The sequence below is a fragment of the Cebus imitator genome, unplaced genomic scaffold (genome assembly GCF_001604975.1).
Source record: "Cebus imitator isolate Cc_AM_T3 unplaced genomic scaffold, Cebus_imitator-1.0 Scaffold753, whole genome shotgun sequence".
NCBI classification, from domain to species: Eukaryota; Metazoa; Chordata; class Mammalia; order Primates; family Cebidae; genus Cebus; species Cebus imitator.
In genome coordinates, this window is record NW_016108068.1 from 515 (window position 1) to 9,592 (window position 9,078).

General features: G+C 37.5%; 1 pseudogene; it reads left to right on the forward strand.

Annotated features, from left to right (window-relative positions):
- Nucleotides 1–382: 382 nt before the first annotated feature.
- Nucleotides 383–1,626, forward strand: LOC108296920 (annotated as a pseudogene).
- The last annotated feature ends 7,452 nt before the right edge of the window (nt 1,627–9,078 follow it).

The window sequence follows — 9,078 nt, forward strand, 5'->3', positions numbered from 1 at the left end:
AATAATGCTTATCTGATAAGATTTTGGTGAGGATTAATTTGTCTGTGGATATTACAGTTAGCAAAATGCTTGACAACCCTTAAGAGATTAAGTGCTGTGTCTGGTACAACGTGAGTTTCCAGGGATAATGAGTTTAGTGTTTTGAGACTTCAGGTAAGAAGTGCCCGAGAGCCCTCTTCTCTCTGGTCTCAATCCCACAAAATGTTTTATCCTTTCAGCTTACAAGCTCTGGAGCCCCATTCTGGCCTGACCCACTTACCTTTGATGTCCGTCTCCTTCCTGGAATCTATTCGGGCCAGGTGGAGGCTGGGGGAATGGAAGTCAGTAGAGACTTCACTTGAACACTAATGTGTTTACCCTTCCCTGCTCTTCCCTCTCCCAGGCCTTGTACCTGGACTATGTGATGGCTGCATCTAATCTCCAGGCAGAGAACTATGATATTCCCCTGCAGACTGGCATAAGGTAGTGGTGGTATAAACCTGAGCTTCCACCTTTTTTTACTCATGCTTCAGTCTCCCACATTTGACCAATTCTGTAGATCGATCCCCTCACTAACTATCTGTGTTGTTCAAATTCTGTCCCACAGAGTAAGCTGATGGCAGGAAAAATCATTCCAGTGATTGCAACAATCAAAGCAGCTAATGTTGGCCTTGCTGCCTGGAGCTATACAAGGTGGTACAGGGACACGGAAAGCTTCAGTCCTATAAGAATAGCTTCATCAACTTGGCCCTGCCCTTCTTCAGCTTCTCTGAGCCCCTCGCCCCACCCCATCACCAGGTATGGCCAACATTCATGAACGCTAATGATATCCGTGAGACTGTATAATGTGGGGAGGGGATATATGTGTGTATCTTTGCATATACAGCCAGCTCTAGTCCTCATCATTTTGATTAAAGTTTTCAGGGTCTTGATTAAAATGAAATGAGCCTGTGAGATGGTTTTCAACAAAACAGGGTTGTCATCAGTCTGACTGGACATGTCAGGTTGAGTGATAAGGTTAGGGCTATAAGGGATGGCCCCTGTTCTACTCCCCTGACCTTTGTCCCTCAGTACTATAACCAAGAGTGGACACTGTGGGATCGCCTTGATGTACGAGGCATACAACCTAATGGTAAAGAGATGAACCTCAAGCAGTTTCTAGCCTACTTTAAGGTAAGACCACTTCCTCTCTCACTCCACACTGCAGGAGATGGTGGTTTGGCAGGTGACCAGTACTGTCTGTCTCACTAACTCTGTTCCCCAAATCTCTTCCTGTCCTCTCCATACGGAGCACAAATTAGAAATTACCATACTGTCACAGGGTGTATCTATGCTGTATTCCTTCTTCATGCCAGCCAACAAGCTTAAGGAACGATTGGATCAGCCCTGAGTTGGCTGCTGGGCAGGATAGGGATGAGAACACACAATGGCTATTTTGTTTCCTGACTTCTTTGCCCCATAAGTTCTTCCTCTTTTTTTCTGCCTTCTTGACTCTCTGCTCTCTACCTTAGGATGACAGAGCTTGTGAGCTGCGTGTCAAAGCGAAAACTGAGCCACCATGTGCGGACCCTGGTGCTTGAGATGTGCTGCAGTGACGAGAGTGGTGAAGACATCGAGGTCCCTTACGTGTGATACATTATCCACTGACTCCTGGCTATGCCTTTATCCAAGGGTCCTCTCAACAACCTGTTTGCACATTCCTTCTAGTTGTGACAGAAGCTGAGCCCAGCTAGACATACATGTTTTACTTTCTTCTGAGAATGTGTTTTGCTGCTGCATCCTACACTTTGTCATTGGAATTCATAATAAAGAGTTATCTAAATGTGGCATGTTATTGTTTTGTCAAAGGCCATTATCCTGTCATCTCTCAGAAGGAGTGGGCTTTTCTGCAGCTTCATAAATCAAGATGATACTCAGTCCAAAAGATCCAACCCCACCCTTTATGGAACATGCCTAGAATCCAGCGTTTAAGGCAGAGAAGATTAAATCCAGTGATTCTCACAAAAGTTGGGCTTACTCACTTTAGTTTTTGTCCTCTTAGAGAAAAGTAAACACACTAGCAAGGCTGTAGAGCATATCTACTCTTATCCCATGTGTTGAATCTGTTTGCAATTCTAGTATTTTTATTCCAACTTCAAACTGCGTGCTGTAGTGGATTTGTGAAGTTGTAGAGATTCTGGACCTGGATTATTTTAACTCTGAATGCTAACTTTTGCCAAAGTATATAACCTTTGTTAACTTGTTTCACTCCTCCAATTTCGTATGTTTAAAGTATAGAGAAAGGATTGCTAGAAGAAATAAAGGGATTTAGTGTCTGTCAGGTGCTTAGTACTTGGTCCATAGTGAGCTTGTACATGCACCTATTATTAGGATGGTGCAGAGGTTTCTCTGGTTTTTGCCATTTATTATGTGAGCATTTTTGTTAGCTGCTTGAGAGATTTTTTTTTTCTTTTCTTTTCTGCTTGGGCTTGGTCTTATGCCATGTTACGTGATGCTTTCAGATTCTGGCCAAGCTTTGATGACTGTGCTTCTCCTTGTACGAGGAACATATATATTGTTGGAATGAGAAATGCCAGTGCCTTAAGACAGTCTGCATGTATTTTTAAAAATTATTTTACTATGAATAGCTGTGGAAGATAAACCTTTTCTAGCTCCACACTTTCTCTCAACCCTGGATCTTTTCCTGTCTTCAGAAGTTTCAGCTTATCACTGTCAAGGAAAGACCAAGATGTATAAGGTAAGGGTGGTTTCATCTCAGTGGAGTCTCAGTGCTGGCCCTAACAAGAACTTTAGACCCCACACCCAGCCATTATCCCTGACAGATCTCCAAATAGTTAAAGGCACCAGTCTTTTTGGTCACATCCCTATCTGTGCCTTCCTGCACTGTTACCAGCACAGGATGCCAGAGAATACCACTCATACCGTTGTACCAATAAGACCTCATTTCTCTCTTCAACATAGGAATATGTTTATTTTCCACTCACCCTGGGTATCAGGAATAGCCTGAGTGCATCCCCGAACCTGACCTGACTTATGGTGCTGCTTGTCTGTACCCCTTCAGGGCTAGCTTCAGACTTATTTACCACAGTACACTTTGGCCACCTCCTTCTTAAGTGACCAGTTATTTGGGCTCCATTTTTTCATTGGTGTTTATATTTCTAGGAGGACAGTGAAATGGAGCAGATGTTGCTTTAGAAATTCAAAACACTTAGTGTTGATGACAGGCGTTTAGTTCAACTGGAGAGATTTTTTTCCCTCCATGGGCAGTTTTTCATCATTACTATTATTCAGTATCCCAGACACCAGCCTCTGTCCGCTGTGTTTATTTTTCTGCCTTCTTTCTCTGCTATCAGAACTCCAAAATCTTCTAATTTAACACAGTGGAATATAAATTTCTTTAAAAAAATTGACATAATTTTATATATTCATGTATTTCCTACATTTTGATATATGGATACAATGTGTAGTGATCAAATCAGGGTAATCCACTTATTTTTCAGTTGCTTGTTTTGGGAATTTTCATAATTTTTCTATTTTATTTCTGCTAAAGTATACATACTGAATTTCTATAATCATGCTTTAGATCACCATTGTTCCTGAAACTGCAGTGACACCAGTTACAGTTTCTCAAACCCACAGGCCAAGTAGTTTGCTTCTCCTGTATCTGCCCATCATTCCTCTTGAGTGTCTCCTCTGAAAAAGGGTTTATTTCCCACAGCTATGACTCCCTAATAGAAATATCATCCACCCATCTTTTTTTTCCTTAGTTTTTCTCTGCACATGTGCACACACTTGCTGAATTGTACCCAGGTTGCCAATGAGAAGCATCCGATTATGGTGTCAGTATTTGGTAAGCAACTAATGGACTCTCTGATTTACTAGAAAGTCCATGTCATACTTGGATACAGGCATACAAGGTGTAATTGCCATGTAATGGGGATTATACTTAATCATTTTTAAGTGCACAGTGCAACCAGTGTATAGATGTTTGTGGTACTATTCTGATTCTATCTCTAATGGCTGCCATCTGATCAGCCAGTAGCGTAGCCAACCTACAGAACTGAGCTGATGACTCAGAAGCACAGTGGGCATTTCTAATTCACTTACATCCCTAAGCAGACATCTTGCCAAGCCTTAGAGCCCACCCATGGATCTGCCTAGGCAGGAAGACACCTGTTCAAGGTTAATGGTAGAGATGATTGGGGCATTAGCATTGTGCTTGGTTTAGTCTGGATTCTATGGAGAAACGGAACCAACAGGATATATATGGTCATCAGTATTGATAAATGTATATGCATTAGGCCCATCTTGCATGCTTATAAAAAATGCCTGAGGCTGGGCTGTTTATAAAAGAACAGAGGTTTAATGGTCATGAGGTTCTATAGGCTGTATAAGCATCACACTGGCATCTGCCAGTGGAAGGTGAAGCAGGAACAAGCGTGTCATGTTGAGAGCAGAAGCAAGAGAGCTGGAGGGAAGATGGCACACATTTTTAAATAGCAATGTGCATTATAAGCCCTTCTGTTCTTCAACTTCTAATAAGAAAGGCAAAAGAAAGAAATGGAAAGCATCTAATTTGGAAAACAAGAAGTTAAATTGTCGTATTTCTTGATGACATGGTCATATGAGTAGAAATCACTATAAGCTCCACCAAAAATAACTTAGAATGCATATGAACAAATTCAGTAAAGTTGTAGGATTAAACCTTAGTATATAAAGATCAGTAGGCCAGGCACTGTGGCTCATGCCTGTAATCCCAGCACTTTGAAAGGCCCAAGTTGGGTGCATCATATGAGGTCAGAAGTTTGAGACCAGTCTGCCCAACATGATAAAACCCCATCTCTACTAAAAATATGAAGAAAAAAAAATAGCCATAGTGTCAGATGACTCTAGTCTCAGCTACTTGGGAGGCTGAGGCAGGAGAATTGCTTGAACCTGGGAGGTTGACTTTGCGGTGAACCAAGACGGCCACTGCATTCCAGTCTGGGCAACAGAGTGATGCTCCAATTAAAAAAATAAAAGTAATGTTTCAATACAATAATAATATGCTATTGAAAAAATACAGTGACAATGATATTTACAATATATTTTAAAATGAAAGAAAATAGAAATAACACACCAATGATGTGAAAACTGAACTTTAAAAATCTCTAAAATATTGATAAAAGTGAGAAATCATATAAAAATATTTAATGTCACAAATTGAGAGACTTAAAATTGATAACATATCTGTGCTAAAGTGTTCTACGAGCTCAATACAGTGGCTATGAAAATATTATTGATATTTTCCACAAAAATAGAAAAAGGCATCCTCAAATAGTATGGAGACACAAAAGACCCTGAATAGTCTTAATAAACAGAACACAGTTGAGGATCAAACTATATTATTTCAAAATACAATATAAACATATATTAATAAGAAAAATCAAAACTAGCATAGAAACATACACATTGATCAGTGAACTGGGGAAAAGCTCAAAAATAAACATACTTATTTTTCTTCATTTTCAACAAGTATTTCTCAGACACACATGAAGAACAAACAGTGGTCAATAAACGTGTTGAGAGAAATGGACATCTACATGTAGAAGAGTAAAATTGCCCAAAAAAATTCTGTAAAAAATCAACTCAAAATAGATTAATGTCTTAAACATAGATTCGAACTATAAAATTACTAGAAGAACATATAGAAAAAGCATTATCTCGACACTGGTCTGTGCAAGGCAAGATTTTTGTACATGATTCTGAAATCATATACAAAAGTAATGGGATTTCAGCATGTTGGTCAGACTAGTCTCAAACTCCTGACCTTTTTGTTTATGATTCTGAAAGTTCTGAGGACAATAGCAAAAATAGCAAATAAGATGACATAAAACTTAAAAGCCTATGGCACATGGAAATAAATAAAAATAAAATCAGTTAACAGAATAAAATACACCCCATAGAGGAAAAGAAAATATTTTGAAACCCTACATCTGATAAGGGTTAATATCCTTACTATATAAGAAACTTAAAAACAACAAACAAAAACCTCAATATAAAAAAAAAAACAATTAAAGAACAGACAAAAGAACAGAATGGCCAACAGGTTTATTTTGTTAAAAATGCCTACTCTTATTAGTCATTCTGAAAAATGCAAAACAAAATCATACATGCATAATACTGTACATGAGTTAGAATCGCTGTTGCCAAAAAGAAAAAAAGAGCAAGTGTGGGTAAGAGTGGAGACAAAAGAAAGCACTTGTGCCTTGTGCATGGTAATGGTAATTAGTATATTCAAAACAATATAGAGATTTCACATCAAATTAAAATAGATTTATATGATCTGTTCTCCATAAATATATAGTTATTTCTATTAATTAAAAATAAAAGCTTACATTTAATTATGTATTTGAGAAATGAAGTTTAACATTACAGAATATAACAATGCTAATGCTACATGTAATTAAATGTATTAATGATCTTTAGATATGTCACTGAAAGATATGCTTTGGCTCTAAAAGATGATTCGTGGTGTTTGCACCCCAATCTCATCTTGAATTGTGATCTCAGGAACCCCTCCAGTTGAGGCCAGGACCAGGTGGGAGGTGATGGAATCTATATAAAAAAACATTTACTAGAGACGTTGTAGAATTCTAATCTTGTTTATCCTACATATTTACTAATTGTGGGATGGTTTCTGGTTTCTTCCAGGATGTTCTCCGCACAATGAGTGTGTTCTAACAAGATTCAATGGTCTTATAAGGCAGTTTTCCTTGCTCTTGCTTGTTCTCTTTTCTGTCACCATGAAAGAACAGAGGTTTAATGGGCTTATGGTTCTATAGGCCACATAAGAATGGCATTGGCATCTGCCACTGGACGGTGAAACTGGAACAAGCATGTCATATTGAGAGCAGAAGCAAGAGTAAAAGATCTTTGCCTTCAGTTTCCACCATGATTTACATGGCTGAGGCTTCCCCAGCCATGTAAAACTGTGGGTCAATTAAGCCTCTTCTCTTGGCTGGGAAGGTAGTTCACACAAGCACCATGGGGGGCCCAAGATGGGTGGATCACCTGAGGTCAGGAGTTCAAAACCAGCCTCCATCAAATTGTTGAAACCCCTCTCTATTAAAATTATGAAAGGTAGTCAGGTGTGGTGGCACATGCTTTTAATTCCAGCTACTCAGGAAGCTGAGGCAGGAAGATCATTTGAACCTGGGAGGCAGAGATTGAAGTGACCAGAAATTGTCCCATTGCACACCAGTCTTGACAAAAGAGTGAGAAGAAGCTGGCTAAATAAAAAAATAAATAAATAAAAAGAAAAAGAGAGAAAAAAAGAGAAAATAGATGAAAAAAGGAAATATTTTTTCATAAATTACCAAGTCTTGGGTGGTCATTATGGGAGTGTGATGATGAATGAATACACCAAAGGACCAACATAAAATTACAAATTGGATTTATTAAGAAAATAACTAAGGCTTTGTGCATCAAAAACTATCAACAGAGTAAAAGAGAACCCAGAAAATGATAAAATATGTGTAGATTATATAGCTGAAAAAGATTTACCCAGAATTTGTAGAGAACTCCTAAAATTCAACAAGAGCAGAAGAAACAACTTAAGTAAATTGTATTAAGAGGCATTTTTTCAAATAAGATATACAAATTGCCAACAGTATACAATAGTATACAAAAAGATGTTAAAAATGTCCAGTCATCGAAGATGTAAATATCAAAACCAGAAGTTATCACTTGATAGCTATTACAATATTTATTATTTTCCTATGATTTTTATTACTTTAAAAAATTTACTGTTACATAATTTGGGATTTACAACATGTCATTTTGGAATATACACATGAACATGCTGTTTTGCCTAGCTACGTTTTTATGAGAACAGATAAAAATCTACTTTTTTCCATAAATATTCCTTATACTACACAATTTTATTCAAGATGTTGTACAAATCTAGTCTTGCTTATCCTACATATTTACTAATTATAGTATTTTGACATATTTCTCCATGAATTTCTCCTAATTTCCGCACTCTGGGCAAATACTAGTTAACTCCGTTTGTATATTTAACTTTCATTTTCTTTTTTTAGGTTTTATATATAAGTGGGATTCTCCAATACCTTCTTTGTGTTTAATTTATTTAATTTTGTATAATGCCATTCAAATCCACCTTTGTTGTGGCAAATGGCAGAACCTTCCTTTATTGAGGCTGGATAATATTTCATATAAATGTGTTATATTACATAGATATGCACATATATAGGCATGCATGCATGCTACATTTTTTAATTTTAATTTTGTTTTATTTATTTATTTATTCATTTGTACAGGGTGGCATTTAGTTGTTTAAGCTGAGGCGCAGTGGCGCAATAATAGGTCACTGAAGCCTCAATCCCCCAGGCTCAAGGACTCCTCACACTTCAGCTTTCCAAGTAGCCAGAACTATATGTGCATGTCACCATGTCCAGCTTTTTTTTTTCCCCACTGTATATAGGGATGGGGTTTTGCTGTGTTACTTAGGATACTGTAGAACTCCTGAGCTGAAAGAATCCTCCTGCCTCCTCTGTCCCCCAAAGTGCTAGGATTACAGATTTCTGATACTGTGTCCAGCACACCTTTTCTTTATCCATTAATCTGTTTACAGGCACATATACAGTTTCCTTGTCTTGACTATTGTGAAAAATGTTGCCTAACACTGGAATGCAGATATCTTCTATATCTTGTTTCCATATCTTGGCTCTTGCTAGTAATGATGCATAACACAGTAATCCAGATATCTTCATGAGATAGTAAGTTTGTCTCTCATTTATATACACAGAAGAGAAATTCTGTTATATAAGAGTTTTTATAAAATTTTCTTTAGAAACCTTTATACTAGTTTTCATAATGACTGAACTTTGTCTACATTCTCATCAATAGTGTACTAGGGTTACTATTTCTTTACACCAACACCAACATTTATGTCATCTTTTTTAAAACAGTTATTCTAATGGGTGTTAGGTTATGTTTCAGAAGGTTTTAATGTGCATTAGTAATTAGTACTTTGTTGAGCACATTTTCATATACCGGTTGGCTATTTTAAAGTATGCCTTAGAGAAATGTCAGTAC